This window comes from Euprymna scolopes, chromosome 12 (assembly GCF_053919585.1).
Source record: "Euprymna scolopes isolate OS-2025 chromosome 12, ASM5391958v1, whole genome shotgun sequence".
Taxonomy (NCBI): Eukaryota; Metazoa; Mollusca; class Cephalopoda; order Sepiida; family Sepiolidae; genus Euprymna; species Euprymna scolopes.
The window spans coordinates 83,843,860-83,861,986 of record NC_136493.1 but is presented as its reverse complement, the minus strand read 5'-3'; positions in this window follow the sequence as shown (position 1 = coordinate 83,861,986).

Below are 18,127 nucleotides of genomic sequence, written 5' to 3'. Positions count from 1 at the left end.
TGACGTACAGGTTGCAATATATATGAAACATAATCTTATCTATTCATTTTGCAAACAAAATATTACAATATATTACAAAACAAATCACAGATCATAATTATAAATTACAGATCATAATTAGTTTTCACAATTAGCTCTTTAAAACTAACGAGCCCTAACTAGTGCTGAGGGAGGAGGGGTGCCCCTTCCCCTCAGTTACGGAGAGGTAAAACGAAATTAAAGAGGTCGAAGGAATCAAAATTGCATTGTGGTTCCCTTTCTTCTATATTACTCCGCGCGAGACCCAATCACCTCCAATGCTGGTGGTGGGAAGCGGCCACAACGGCCTGTGGCACTAGCAAAACATATACAACAACAACAACAGCAACAACAACAACAACAATAATAATAATAATAATAATAATAATAACCTTTTTTGTTTTTAATTTTAATTTCATCCGCTGCTCGTTGGTGATGGTAGTTTTGTGAAATTACCGTCACTGAGAAACAAATAGAGGAAGAAATTAAGATTAGAAACAAAAAAGTGTACATACTCCTCGAATATATCCCAATCGATAATATTACAGATCTAAACAATTTAATATATGCAAGAGTAAAATCAGAAAGTATGAAACTAAAAACAGAAACAAAAACTATAATAACATAACAAGGGATCTAAAACAAACGTGGATGAAAAATAAGACTAGAAACCCAGATCACCGAACTAAGAAAAATAAGTTAAAACCATAAATTGACTGGAAAACAAAGAGAATAGAAATTTCTGGAAGATAGGGAAATCTGGCGCACAAGGAAAAACTAAATAAGAAAATTGAAGAACTAAAACAAAAAATAGCAACAAAAGAAGGAATACAAATACAAACAGTCCAAACAGAACATGAACTTTGAAATGAAAAACAATTTTATCAAAACGTGCACGGAGGAATAAGAAGAACAGAACGACCGGACCCAACAAAAACCAAACACTTCTGGAGCCATATATGGAGACAGCACCAAGACCACAACAGAAATATCAAATAGCTGAAAGACATGAAGAATAGGAACTTGAAGAAGAACAAAGAGAAACAGAAATTAATGGAGAAACACTTCAGACAACCCATAGAAAAATGGCTTACTAGAAAGCTAAAATATATAAAACAAGACAAGAAAAGAAAAGCGGGAAGAAAAGTTGCAGGCACAACTGCATGGAGAAAACAGAGCACTGGGATTTTGTAGATGACTGCACATCGAACATGCTCTTAATCTGGGGAGAGGTGTTGTTAGCCAGACTCCAGGGTATACCATCGGTTGCTGTCAATGAACAATCTCAGATGATAACCTGTGTGAGAACTCCTAACATAATAATAATAATAATAATAATAATAATAATAATAATAATAATAATAATAATAATATTATTATTATTATTATTATTATTATTATTATTTATACTAATATTAATAATAATATTAATAATAACTAGAGAGACATGAAAATTCCACAGGGCACTCATTTAATATATTGATGTTGATGTGTGTGTATATGTATATATATATATATATATATATATATATATATATATATATATATATATATATATGTATGTATATATATATCTATATGTGTGTGTATGGCTTAGATATATATATAGCTGAAGAAACTCAATATATATATATATATATATATATATATATATATATATATATATATATATATGAAATAGAAACAAAAACTGCTTTACCTACGTATTGGGCACTTTTGAAGTAAATACTTAAAGTTTACGCATAAATCTATACTTTCGTATATTAATTTTATGTGAGTAAATGAAGTAGTTTATATATATATATATATATATATATATTGAGTTCCTTCAGATATAATCGAAACCAAAACCAAAACCAAAACTAAGAAGAATTCTTGATAAAATTATTTATTACAAGAAATGGACGTCCATAACAATTAATAGACAGTCACTCAGATATAAGCGTAACATACAAAATAAATAACACACACGCTATCCTATTAATTTATGGATATTAATAATAATATTAATAATAATAATATTATTAATTATAATAATAACTGAAACAATTATTCATAATAATAACTGAAACAATGTGCAATGATTCGTAAGTCACACTCAAACAAAATACATAGTTGACATCGAATGCAAATCAGAAATCATAGCAACACAAATCTTACCTCGTATCACCACTCCCTCCATGAATAAGGCATTCCATCTACGATTATCAACGGGGGGGGGCTGCGTTATTGCCTGAAATTAAAGTACCACAGCAGCACGAAGAAAAGAATATTGTGAGTTTAAACCAAAAAACATTTATTAAAGATGTTGACATTGCCTTCTCTTCGGCTAGTAGTGGAGTGCGTTTTGGGCCACGGGTATTTGAAAATGGGGCAGCCCCTTAGTTATAATACATTCTTAAGTTATTTTCCACACATGCAGTTCGCTAGAAAGCTTTCCAGTTGACTGGTTCTCACTCATTCTCTTTGTGAGCTATGTGACGTCACGCTCCTTTCTGGTTATACTGGTTAAAGTTACATTTTAGCGCATATTTGCTGACCTGATGACCCTGGTTTCCTGTGTACGTGCCAACGTTGGCCTGCGAATCCAAATCATCAGAAGAATACTAGCAAATGTATACTCTACTATGAAATGTATATATAGTACAAAGTTGATAAAGCAATACATTCGTGAGTAGTAATTTTAATGATATATGCTTGACAATTCATAAAATTTACAAAAAGGAACTTCTGTATCCAGACGAAAGAATTGAGAACCGAATAAGAATGTACAACGCATTGCACTGAAAGGATGATGCTGGCTCAATGTAAAAATGCAACAAAGTTGAGGGGTACGGATAAGCATTGAAAACTGCATGCACGATTCGATACAAAAGACTATAACATATACAGTACAAGACACATAAAAGTTGTTAAAAGGTATCACTAAGATGAGCAATACAGAGAACAGTGCAACGAGAAATAAAAACGCAAGGAAAGCAAAATAGAACGAGAAGCAGCTACATGAACGATTTATAAGACTAACCAAACAGAAGACGCATGAAAACCATGACCATGACTATGGAAATAACACTAAAATAAAGAAACGAAATCTATTGAGATCTCCGATCTTAACAAACTACATGAGTCAAGATAAATAACCCTGAGGAAAACAGTAAATGTTGGGTCTGCGAACAAAGAGATGTACGATAAACAACATAATAAGTGAATACAGCAAACTATCTCAAATAGAGTATAATCAGACATGGATGAATCGGGAAGATAGTTAACTTGAAACTGATCAAAAGAATCCATTTTGAACACGCAGAAAAATTGTACAGGCACAAAATGAATATAATAGTGAAACATGTAACGCATGATTTTATGAGACATAAATACAAACGGACAAAGTTATCCAAGCAAGAAGATGTAACTGTTTAAACAAACTATACCTCATTTGATTGGACTTTTATTCTTCTATAATTTTACCTGTTCATATCTGACTTTTAATTGAAATATTCTAGTGTTCACGTCAATTTAAAAAAAAATAACTTCAAATTGAGGAGGCAAAAAGAAAGTCCGCACAATGGAAAATTGTTATTTAAATGTAACTTTAGGACATTAATGACACACAAATACAATAGGAACACAATGAACTAGTTAATATTAAGTACATAACCCTTCTGCAATTTGACAGCCTGCAATATTTTGTGAATTCCTTGAATTAGACTGCAACAATACTCCGGGGAAAGAGCATTCCACCTTTCTTTAAATTTTATCCAAAGTTCTTCCAAATTTGAAATTTTATCATTGCGTAGACGTTGCTTGATATAATGCCACACGTTTTCGACAGGATTGAGGTCTGGAGATTGTTCAAGCCAATCCAAACACGGAATATCATACTCTTCCAGGAACCTCTTGGCATTGCCCTCTGTGTGAATGGGAGCATTATCCTGTCTAAAGATGGGATTATCATCCAAATTTCGACCAAAATACGGTAGAAAATGCCAAGTCAACATATTAATGTACTTGGTAGAATTAATTCGACCTTGCAAGCGAGCTATAGGCCCTGGACCATTAGTACTAATAATGCCCCACACCAAAACTGAACCTCCACCACCATGCAGCGTTGAAACTGAGCACCTAGGATTAAATTCTTCGTCTTTCCTCCGACGGACGCACTGCCTACCATAACTGCCTAGCCTATTGAACTTGCTTTTGTCGCGAAAAAGCATTTTTGACCAATATGAAGAGTCATGATCTTCATTGCATCTGAAGTCCAGACGGTGCTTCCTGTTCTTTACAGAAATCATTGCAACATATCCCCACAAATTAAATTCCTTTAATCTGTTCTTGACAGTAGAAAGAGAGCACTTTTTAACAAGATTGCACTGTTGTTGGATTTGGGGAGCCGTTTCAAATCTGTTTCTTAGGCTGCGGATCTTGATAGCATTGTCTTCCCTGTTAGAAGCAACTCTAGTACGACCAGATTTAGGGATATCACGAACACTGCCGGTGTTTTGGTGCGTTTGCACAGTCTTTCGTACCGTTTTCTCATCACATTTCAATCTGCGTCCGATTTCTCGATTGGATAAACCAGAAAGGTGGAAATTAATGAGCTCCTGACGATCACTAAGAGAAAGTCGTGGACTAAATGTTACGTCGTATAATCTGGAACAACAACAATTGCGATTAGAGATGCTTTGTTGCCTGTTGGTGGATATTTTAAACTGATTTAGGGGCGATAATTTAAGCTGGTTTTAAGCGAATTTGTTGCTGCGGACTTTCTTTTTGCCTCCTCAATTTTAAGTTATTTTTTAAATTGACGTGAACACTAGAATATTTCAATTAACAGTCAAATATGAACAGGTAACATTATAGAGGAATAAAAAGCGAATCAAATGAGGTATAGGTTGTTTTTAAATCCAACGTACATAACACCAGCCAATAACGGGGAAAAAAGAAATAGAAAAAATATAGAAAATGCATTACACGAATCTATTAAAAATGAAACTATTATGGAACATATGTAAGAAAATTCATATAATTTGACAGCCCCTTTCAAATAAATTGTGGCATCAGCATCCATTGGTAAACCACAAAATATTAATGAAAGGTCGAAGAGAATAAAAACAGAGATGGAACACGTTATTTAAACCTGTACTGGAGTAGACTAATTGTCAGTCAAATTCCAGAGAAATCTAACGGCTACCATAAGCAATAAATCAATAATGAACAGCTATTGTGAGCATGCAAAGTAATTTTCAACGTTTATCGAAAGAAACGGCGAATACTTAAAATCTAGACAGACTCAGAGAAACATCACCTGTGCCAATGAGCGATTATTAGTTATCACCAATAATCGCTCATAATCGCTGTATGGGAACTTAGAGTGAGTAAAAATAATAAGAGCCAAAGAGGAAAATGAAGAAACAAAATTTAATTGGAACGGCACCGAGAATACTGCAATTATCGGGAGACTTATTGTCACTCAAATTCCAAAGAAAACTATTGTTCATTTTCAACAAGTGCTCAGGGTAAACGGCTGTTGCGACAATGCCAACTCGCATACTGTAAGGATCGAAAAAAGCTGAAAATCTGGGAAAACGTGTTGTTACTCGCACTCCAGAGGAATCCAGTTGTTTGTGCCAGTGAGTAATCACTACTTATAACTTGTGTGGAAACCGAGTTAGTACGAAATAATAACATGAAATAAAAAATAAAAAGAAAGAAACCAGAAATACACATATGTACAAGTGGAATCATTAGTCAAGATATAGGAATGGAATTCGTGCTAGAGAAATGTATACCACTTGTGATGAAGAAGAGAAAAACTCGAAATAACGGACAGCATAAAGTTACCTAATCGAGAACGTTTAATAGCACTTAAGAAAAGCGTTAACTACAAATAACTGGACAGTCTGGAAGCGGTCACCATCAAACAAGTAGCGATGAGGGAGATAATAAAAATAGGACACATAAGAAATAGTAAACTTGTTGAAACTGAATTACATAGTAGAAACTTAATAATAAAAAAAAGTATATCCGAGTATCTTACCGGGACAGTGCCCATAGTAAGATACTCGGAGCTCCTCATAAACTGAACTAAAGAAAAACTCGAAATAAACGTGGATAATAGATTAAAATATTCAAGATAGTAATTACTCTGCATTATACCCTACATCCAAATGATGATACTGACCGACTCTATATGAAAAAGAAAGAAGGGGAAGGATGACTTGCAAGTAGTTGAAATTGTGTAAGAGGAATGATACATAATACAAAATTCAGGGAGGTTCCTATTTACAATGCCTCCCCACGAGACAGAGTTAGACACCAGGGTCGTTTTTTAACGTGGAGAAAAGGAACAAAAATAAAAATTGTCTCAGTCGTGAAGGATTTCTCCTCCACTGATAGAGAACAAGAAATTGAAGTGCAACATCTAAAGAACAGGGAGGTTGATTGCAACCGCCACATACGATATCAAGATGAACGATATAAAGAACAGTGAAACAGAAAACAAAATGCGAGAAAAGAAAAGAATAAAAGAACCAATTACACATAAAACAACATGGACATGACTATGGAAAGGAAACCTGAAAAGACAAACGCTATCACAACTGACAATGCAATTAGAAAAAACTATATAAACATGAGTAGACACGACTCTAACAACAGGAAATGTGCGACGAAATGGTAAAGCACATTCTAAGTGAATACAGCAAACTATTCTAAAAGTAATATAAGAATAAACATGACTGGGTCAGGGAGATGATTTATCTGAATATGTGCAAAGGACTACATTACGAACCAACATGCAAACGATACAAATACAGACTGCAACTAGTATTGTAAAAAGAAAAGGCATTATATTTGTGATACATTGAAATATAAACAGACAAAACCAACCAAACTGTTAGACACGACATGATAATAGTTAAGAAAAAAAAAAAAAAAAAAAAAACGCCCTTGTAAAAATCGTCATCGCAGAAGATACAAAATGAAACAGAAAAAAAAATATTCAGAGGTTTATAGAAAATGAAATTTAAAGTAATAACATTAAATATAAGAGCACTTTGAACAGTTCGGCCAAAAAAATAAATAAAATAAATAAATAAAAAGACTAATAGAAATTGAAATGAAATGAAATGAATGACACTATATGAACATAATACTTGGCCTTCGGGACAAGATCAAAGTGTAGTATCTTTTCTTCAGATGCTGCACTTCAATTTCTTGTTCTCTGTCAGTGGAGGAGAAAGAAACAAAAATAGGAACAGGTTCCTTTTCTCCATGTTAAAAAACGACCCTGGTGTCTAACTCTGTCCTGTGGGGAGGCAAAGTAAATAGGGACACTATATGAACCATGGATGAATCTCAGAAAAACCAACTCACATTATTTGATCACTCGCAACTAAGAAGGGGACATATTAAGAAAATCCCAAAAGAGTTAGAATTATTTGTGTAAATATATAGCATTACTACTATAATCTGACGCGCACACACACACACACACACACACACACACACACACACACACACACACACACACAATGGCACCATGACAGTTTGGTAACATCAAAGATTACTGTATATAAAATGATGAAAAACAGGAGGAATAGCATCGCCGAAACCTCGATTAGGTAGTTTTTTGTGTTAAGTGAAGATAAGACTTCAAAGAATAACAACGACCACTTACACATGAAAAAAATTGAAAGAACATGGGAATATTTCTATGAAATCGTAACAACAGTTGTTCAAATGATAGTAAACCGGCCTACTCAGATTAATAGCTTAAATGATTATATACATTCTGGGAGAGTCCATTGCAAGAGGGAAGATAATCAATCTCTAATCCCCCCTCCTAAAGATTATTTTCTTCGGGAAAGTAATATATTTTGTCTTTAGAATCTGGATTCAGACATTAATATTTTTTACTAGTTGGTGTTAAAATTAAAATTTCAAGAGTGCGTGGAACTGGAATACCAAAACCATCAGTATGTACATCCATTGGGATTTATTATTCGTCAGGAATTCTCAGTTTCACTAAGGACCATATACATTAATTTTTTAACTTTAATTTTTTTCTGGTGACAGTAAAGATCTTGAAGCGACTGGATTTTTAGTATAATCGTTAAGTTTATAAAATATTTGCCGATCGTAATATATTTTAATTCATGCAGTCTTAGTAATATTATTATAGAGCCAATTCTTTATCAAATATTAATGTATAGTACTGATTTCAAAAATTAAAAGAAAAAAATGACTTGGGCACCATCGGATAGAATCGAAATACAAACTATTTAGCACCTTAGTGGCGTTTGCTACCGTTTGAGCTAACCAGATAGATAGATGAAACAAGTTATAAATCAAACCAATTTTAGCTATTAGTTTACGCATGCGCAAACTAATAGAAATGACGGCAAGTTGAAATTAACATTTTTCATTTCACCTTGTCGACATGTGTTATTCATCTATCCAAAAAAATGTATTCATTATAAACCATTCTTGGTATATGTTTACTATTTCCTAATAATTTCAGTGTTATGTAAACAGTAGTTTTAGAGTTTAGTGGTTAAATATTTACATACAGACACACATACATAAATCTACTGTTATATTTATATAGATTACAACAATTACCTAACACTTATCAGCGTTCGGCATGCTAAGTTGAAGATCAGATTATATATATTTTTTATTTTGTCAAAAACATATTGACATTACACAGATGATTCCATTTTTGCTTGATGATGTTCTTGTGTTCATAATCTGTATACGCAAAATAGCTTATAAATGTAGTAACCTCTTTTGAAATGAGCCTGTCTTTTTTTCGCTTCCGATTTAGAAGGGTTTGGTGTTCTTTTACTATTCAATTATTTGTCACATGCACACACACACACACACACACACACACACACACACACACACAAATCAATTTCGTTTGGAAGCTAATTATTTTATTTTTCGAATGATTATTATGTTTGTGATCATAATGTTGATTTGGAGTTTCACTCTTTATCGACACATCGTTGAGATATACAAAATATGCAAAATTTAAATAAGAGAGAATAGAGCCAATAATCTAATTTATAAAACTCAATATGTCTGTATGTCTCCATTTTTTCAAACTGCATCTGCGTCGAGAGGCAAGGTCACAGAGCCACGCCAGGCGGATCAAATAGTTGATTTTTTTGTGGACCGTTGTTATATACATATATATATATATATATATATATATATATATATATATATATATATATATATATATATATATATAGGGTGACCCCCCCAAAAAAAACAGGCCCTAACTCTAATCAGGCCCCGTTTCTTAGTGTTTTGTCCGAATGAAATGAAACTTTGGTCATAACTAGTTTATTATATTCAAAACATCACATCAAAACACTATGATCTTTGGCCTTTTTTCTCCGTTCTACAGTATATGTTCTAGATGGCCTCCATTTAGCTCAGTGCATTTCTTGAGGCGCAGCACGAAGTTGTCCATGATGTTCTTACAGACCGAATTGGTAATGGCTCTCATCTCCTCCCTGATGTCTTCTTTGAGTTCCGTGATGGTTCTGGGGTTCCCTGCGTAGACTCTGTCCTTAAGATAGCCCCAACGAAAAAAATCTGGGGGGCTTAGGTCCGGGCTATGGGGTGCCCACTCAAAATTAGTCTTGAGACTGATCACTCGGCCTTCGAAGTACTCTATCAGCCAATCTCGTGACAGGTTTGAGGTGTGAGAACTTGCTCCGTCCTGCTGGAACCAGAACTTGCTCATGAGCGACGGGTAGATGGTCTGGAGCTCACTCTTGAAGGGTTTGAGGACCTCCACATACCGCTCTTTGGTGACTGACACTGCTGCGCCAGATTCTTCGATGAAGATTGGTTCGATGATGCCTCTGGCCGAGATTACAGCCCACACCGTGTACTTAGGAGAGTGCAGGGACTTGGTGGCTAGTTCATTGGGTCTGAAGGAACCCCAGAAGACATTTGTCTTGGAGTTTGTCTTTCCATCAAGATGGAAGTGGGCTTCATCTGAGGTCCAAAGGAGATTAAGGAAACTTGGTGTATCCTCGATCTTATCGAGCATTTTGACTGCCATAGCCCTCCTCCGCTTCTTGTCTGAGGCTGTAAGGGTCCGCAGCGTCTGTATTCTGTATGGAAAAGCCCTGGTATCGTTCACCAGCATTATCCTGCAAGTCTCACGGGACATATCGAGGGACTGACTTCGCTTACGCATAGAGACTCTTTCACTCTTTCGACCAGCTCGGCTGTTCGCTTCTTGGGACGTCCCGAGTGGCTTGGACGGTTCTCTCTGGCAGCGTTGAGGTTCTTCACGGTCTCATATTTCTCGATGTGGTCCACCCAGTTCTGAATTCTGCTTTTGGGTGGAGCCTTTTCACATTCGAACTGACGCATGAAACTGTCCTGTGTTTTCTTAAACGAGCCTGTATTGTAGTAAAATTTAACACAGTGTATTCTTTGTTCCAGCTCCCACTGGGGTCTTGATGTACTCACGGTCGTTGATTCTGCCATGTCCTGTAAAATAAGGGCAATTGGTGAATAAATAATTGAGATATCACGTAAAGTGTACACGGGTCCTTTTTTTGGGTCACCTTATATATATATATATATATATATATGTGTGTGTGTGTGTGTGTGTGTGTGTGTGTGTGTGTGTGTGTGTGTGTGTGTGTGTGTGCTCGTAGACATAGTTGCTAAGGGTTCAGAATTAAAAAAAATGAAACTTGGCAAGTGTAAGTCGCCTCGAAGTGCTTTTGTACGTATGCGCAAATATATGTTTATATAAAATAAATACGCACCGTTCCGACATTTGGATAGACTATCGTAAAAACAATAAATGCTATGCTCCAACAACAACAACATGGCAAAAAAGAGAAAAGAAGAAATACTGATGATGGATTGTATCTTCGAAATATATTTATAAATTTCAATATAAATTTCAAACAAAATAAATATCTGTTTATTTTGTAATAATGCGCTGTTTTGGTTTCAAACGTATTTAATACGTATTTATTTTATTCAAACTCGGAACACCAACTCTAACGTATTTGTTTATATGTTAAAGTATGTTCATTTTTACCTATTTCTTACTCGTCTCTCGATAGCTCAAATGGTAACGACTAAGGCTGGAACACTAAACGTTTTGGTTTCGATTTTATCTGATAGCACCCAAGTCATTTTTATTTCTTTTGAAATCACTACCATTATTATTGAGTAAAATATAATAATCAATAGAGAATTGACTATAATAAATACGAAATCTGCATAAATTAAAATATTTAAGCATATTGTACGATTGTGCAACACCGGATGTCATGCAAACTATTCATAAAAGAGTAAGTGCGAATTTAACTCTAAACGGAAGTCGATGACATTTATTTAAATCCTTATGAATATTGATAGCCGACAATTTTTCCTCTGATTTCCATCTGATAAATATAGACTCGCAGAAAAAAAAACTTTCCACAAACGTTTTCAGATTCTGGCGATGGAATGATGTATGCTTTCAGAAAATCAATAAGACAAATTGAAAAATCTGCGCAAACTCCTAATTTTTAATTTTCCATATAATATTAGGAACGCTCAATTCGACTTTTTGAAAGAACACTAAATGTTTTCAAGTTGCGCTAATGTCTTGTTTATTGGCCCCAAAGCAGTGAAGGTACATATCATTTAGATCTGAAAATAGGTTTGAAATATTCATTGATTTCAAACTTAACTTTTGTTTTTATGCATTTTCTAAGTCCTAATTAAAGCACTCAAGTCAACTTTTTTTTAAAATTCATGTTACAATTTATGGACTACGAGAATTTAGTGGAAAAAAAGTTATAGGTAGTTCCATAAAACTATAAAGCAGTCTAATCCATCCCAAATAAATTTGAGCAGTTTTGTAATACTGAAACTTTTATCGTAGTGCATTTTAAAACAAATGTCATATAAGCAATTAAATTCAATACTTTGCTAACATTCCACGTACAACCTCATTTGCTTTCTTTTGTAATTGTTTTCTAATTCTTTTGTATGTTTATTTACAATTGAAATATATTTTCTGGTGTAAAGTTGAAGTTTCACTTTCTTCATTGTTTATATACACAAACGTACGTTTCTGACTCTCATTAATTTCACGTCTCCATAACACTATATTTATCTTGATTTGTGTGCAACATTTTTAATCTTTTTGGCTCCGCGGTGAGTAATTTATGTAATATATTTCCACAGAGAAAACAAATTTATCACGAAAAAAAAAAAAAATTTAAAAGGAAGGCCGCAATAACCAAAGCACCGCCTTGTTTCAAAATTTTGTTTCCAACATTCTGCGTTTGTATTTGACGACGCATAACATGCACGTGTGTTATTATGTTTTTAATTTACACTCCTCTGACATTCTTTATAACATTTTGAAGTAAATATCCAAAGTCAGTATTGATGAATGTTTTTTAAAAATCTTTGCTCGACCTATGTCATTAAAAAAGACATTTGAGCATGTCTAAGTTCATGATAAAAAGCGTTCACAGTTTGTAATTACGTTTCCACACTGGATGACCAAAATTCGGTGTCGCATTTTGTATAATATTTACACATAGGTTGCTAATATGAAATATGAAACTCTGGCAAAAAATATTAGAGAAAATAGTTATCGCTTTATCGAAAGAAAAATTCACCTGTTCATTTTTTTTAGAAAATGTTTCATAGTCATTATATAGTTTGAACTAAAATGTTTTTCCAAATAAAATTGATTTATTTTTGTCTATCCACTTTTCGCAGTCTCGTTTGTATATGTTGGTATCTTCCAATGTTTGATGAAACATTATTTTCTTCTGGCGTAATTAGATTCGCAATAGTCATTACTCTTGAAAATTATATATATATATATATATATATACATATATAAAGAGTTGCATAAAATACGCCTTCACATTAAAACGTGTTTTAAATACATTTTAAAATGGAAACAAAAAAGAAATCATGTATAACTTAATAAAATCGGTTTAAAGAATTCAATATTTTAATTGGCGATGATACTCGCTCTATGAATACCGATTATGATGGCAAACTCCTGTCTGATAAGACAATGGTATTCTGCATCTAGTCTGGTGCACTGCAGCATCTGCTGTGACTATATAGTTAGAAAATGGACTTTGCTCTCTGGATGCAGGCCTGCGCAGGTGATAATGATACCTAAGTCCGACCGACGGAAAGACAAGCCAATACGGCTGGAACGGCGCAGTTGCAGGAATTGCCGGAAAGTGGTTGCAGTGCTTCACTATCTGTCTGTCGGGTCTCTAAACCGGATTTTTTGTCGGGGTTTACTTCTTTAGCCTTTGCCTTTCCCATGGCAACTCCGATTATATATATATATATATATATATATATATATATATATATATATATATATATATATATATATATTATATATGAATATGTACAGGATGTACAGGAAAACGGTCATCTATCACATGCGAAAGAGGAGTGATATATGACCGTTTTCCTGTACATCCTCGCCTAGTAATCCTGATGATGTCCCCTGAAATAGGGACGAAACGTTGATTTTATTTTTGTTTTTACTCTTTTAGGGTTTTCCGTTTTATTCACATAACGTCTAAAGCATCGTTTATATCTTGCTTTATTTTATTCATATATATATATATATATATATATATATATATATATATATATATATATATATATATATACATATATATATACATATATATATATGTATATATATATACATATATATATGTATATGTGTGTGTGTGTGTGTGCGCGCGCATGTGTGGCGTGTGTTAAATTGGTTTTAATGTATAGTAGATAAAATAAAGGATTTTAATAATATGGCACATTATTTCTCAATGATTAAAAATTAAAAAATGAAATAATTTCAGATAAGAAACACTAAGAAAATTGTGAGATTGGTAATGTTATGTAAGTAATCTCATTTCTATTTCCCGATCTATGATTTGTCGCCAATTTCACTCTAGCTTGAAGCCATAAAAAGATAGTGTTTATATCGATTTTCAATCCAATAAAGCACTTTTTATTGGCCTACCAACCATATAATCATTTCGTACCATTTCAATGATTGGTCATTCAATCAAAGCCGATAACCAATGCCCGTAGATGGAATATCCCGTCAAGCGAGCATATAGGGACTCGGTTTATTATGAATCCGAACTTGACTTTAATTTTTAACGGGTGTCCCAATTATTTGATGTAGGACAATGCAATTTTTTTACATAGGCATCACAACTTTTCAAGGCCAAGCAATTTTAATTCAAATCAGCATTTTTATATTACAAACTATATTTTTTCCGATGAAAATTTAATAATTATCTCTTGTCTTTTAAGAAGGTTTTAACACCATTGACACACCTAATCACGTCACACGAGAAATGCTTTATTATCTAATCTATGCGACGTAAAAAACACATCGTTATTAATGAATGTGAAACACTTCTTACTTAGCAAGGGTCTCACATGCATCAATAACGATTACAGATTATTTTGAAAAAAAAAAAAAAACTGAAAGTGGCGAGTCATGCTAGTTCAACTGAATTGAATTCTATTGTGAACTTTTGCAAAATTCCAAAAGTGCATGAGAAACAGTCATTTTTAAAGTAGAAAAAAAATTGTATTATTTGCTGTTTTTGTAATTTTTTCATTATCTTTTTTTGTTTAGCAATTTAAAAAAAATCGAATAATCCTTTTCTGTATTAAAAAAATATATTGACGATTTACGGATTTAAAATATTTCAATCGTTTTTTTTTTATTAAAGAAAATTAAAATCAATTTACTAAATAATTATTTTTTACAAAATTTATTTACAAAATTTAACAATATTTATTGATATAATTGGGTGATTTAAAATTTTTCTTCTAATATTTTATATGCAATTCATTTTATTTTTCCTGTCAAAAAATTATGATCAATCGTTTTTTATGAGAAAATGTATAAATATTTAAAATCTTAAACAGTGCAACAAAATGCCAATTGCATTTTTATTAGTGTATAAGGCACATCTGATTGAGTGTAAATAAATTTTTTTTTTTAATTCTAGCATCTTCCTTTTTATAGTTTAATATTAATAGTTTTCGGTAAAATAATTTTCCAGTTAAACATTTTGTTGAACATTTTTCTGTTGAGGCAGAAATCTTTTTCAAGAAAATATTAAAAATTAGTCACAAAATACAGTACAGTATATAATGTATAACATGTATATAATCAAATAACATTATAAATAACACCGTAAGGCGGGGGAAATACCGTAACCAGGAACCAGAAAACCATCATATTCCACATTGTAACCTGAAAAAATTCGTATCCCGGAACCACCGTATCCCGGAGTTCTACTGCATATAAAATTATTGCCAGATATTACTAAAGTGAAAAAAAAAAAAAACATAGATCTAGCTGAATGATGTCTTATATCTTTAATCATCGGTGACGTCTATTTAGAAACATCTTTACGAAAGAATTAATGGAGAGAATTGCTTAAAATGAGCAGAAAAATCTATGAAAACTGATTTGTTTGAGGTACTATTTTTCTTGAACCATGGAGAGATCCAAACGGTTTGAAATTATTGATGTCGATATTGCTCTCTTGAGGCAGCACTTTGAGCTTAGATGTAGCAATAGAGAGCTTAATTTCAAACGAAGATAATACGCATTAGGCGTTTCCATAAATATGCTTATGAAGTGGCTTGTTCACTCGATTAAAAACCAATTAAGAACTTGTAAAGCCTTTTGGAAATGCAGTTTTATTAAGGTTGAGACCGAAAATTTTCCTTTAAAAGCATTATGGGAATGTCGATGTAAATTACAATGTATTGCAGCTAAGTCACTACACTGTCAAGTTGTCTCCTGGTGCACCGCGGTGGGTCCCAAACTAGAACAGGCAGTCAATCGATTCTATTAAAAAAAATGATATGAGATGAGATTTGGCAAAAACTTTTTAATCTGTTTTAGGCCAGAAATTTGGCCGTCAACGGTCAAAATTCAACGATTTGACCTTTGAAAACTCTGCCAAACTCCTCCGCTAATTTTGGGTCTAAACACTTGAAATTTTAGATGTAGGTTACATGGACATGGATCAAACATTTTAATTTGATTTAAGCCAAAAGAAAAAAATAAATGTTAAGGGGTCAAAATTAGGGTCAAAGTTAAAAAAAATTGACCTCTGCGGTCTCTACTAAATTAATCAGCCAAGTTTTGGTTTAAACATTTAAAATTCTACATAAAGTGTATTCAGACATAGAGCAAGCTTTTTAATCGGTTTTTGGCCGAAAATTTAGCTATCAAAGGGTTAAAGTTAAAAAGCTTTGACTTTTGTGGTCTCAATCAATTTTTGGTCCAAACATTTGAAATTTTACATAAAGTTTATTCAGACATGCAGCAAGTTTTTTCATCAGTTTTGGGGCGAAAATTTTGCTACCAAGAGGTCAAAGTTGCAGACTCTACCAAACTCCTCCGCTCATTTTGGATCTAAACACTTGAAATTTTAGGTGTAGGTTATCTGGACATGAGTCAAACATTTTAATATATATATATACATATGTACATAAAGTTATGAACAGTACATGCCGGGCTGAGCTGCTAGTGTATATATATATATATATATATATATATATATATATATATATATATATATATATGATATAAAAAGAACTTTGTGTGTGTTAGTTCCTTTCCTATGGATTCCTAAACGGCTGCGCAGATGTATTTAAAATTTCAACCAAATGTACTTCATGTGTCTTAAATAAGCTCTATATCAGAATGTCTTCGATAAGTATGTATTATCGGTAATCGAAAAATGAAAGAAGAAACAGCCGATTTTGATAAAAAAAATTAACACCTCATGCAGCCTAACATCGCAAGCAGAATGGCCCAGCATATAAAATCAACAGTGGGTTCTTTGGTATGATAGCGGCGCATTTAAAATGAATATTTCTCTTTATAGTACCGTTAAATCATGATACTTGACTTTTGCATTTTGTGTTTTAATTCAAGACATTAAATAAAATAATTTAATAAAATCAACAGTAGATTCTCTACAGTCGATGTAAATTATAATGTATTGCGGCTAAGTAACTGCACTGTCAAGTTGTCTCCCGGTGCACCGCGGTGGGTCCCAAACTAGAGCAGGCAATCGATTCTATTAAAAAAAAAAAAAATGAGCGATTCCCCGATTTCGATGACAATAAAATATGGGAGTATGAAACATTCGTTGATCCTCATTGTATCCAGAGCAACATTGGGTGTTCCCGCAAATAGATATACGTGCATATATATATATATATATATATATATATATATATATATATATATGTGTGTGTGTGTGTGTGTGTGTGTGTGTGTGTATCTATATATGGGTGAAAATATGTGTGTATATATGTATATATACGCATATATATATATATATATATATATATATATATATATGCACTTATTTTTATACATGCATATTTCTGTATGTATATATATATATGTAACATATCAGTAGTTAATAATATTTTATTTTTCTTACACGTGTTTTGTTGATTGGCGTACGAACTACAAATAACTCATCAGAGATATTATATATGCCTCTCTGAAGAAAATCCAGAGATTATATATCTATCTATCTATCTATCTATCTATATATCTATAAAAACAGAGATGTGTGTGCCACAGACGATTTCTGATTGGTTAATCCAATAATCACATCTCCTAAAAAACAATGGTGTCTACGCTCTTTCCTTTACCATAAAATATTATGGCTTTATTTATTGTCCATCTTGGAAGGGTTTAATTTTTTAATAACTTGTTATTTACAAATTAAAAAAATACGAAACTTATATACGAAACTAAACTACACGAAATCAAATGCTCCTACAAACTTAGTAGTAGTACTAGCAAGCACACGCGCACACACGCACACACACACGTTCACTACCGTCACGTTGTTATGGCAACCAAACCCGATGACTTACATAAACAGTAAACACACACAGTAAATGTGATTTTCTTCATTTTCTCATTTCACTCGTGGTCTTAAATTCATTTCGGGTTTGTATTACTGTACACATAGATTCGCATAAGTTGCCAAAAATCAAATATATAACA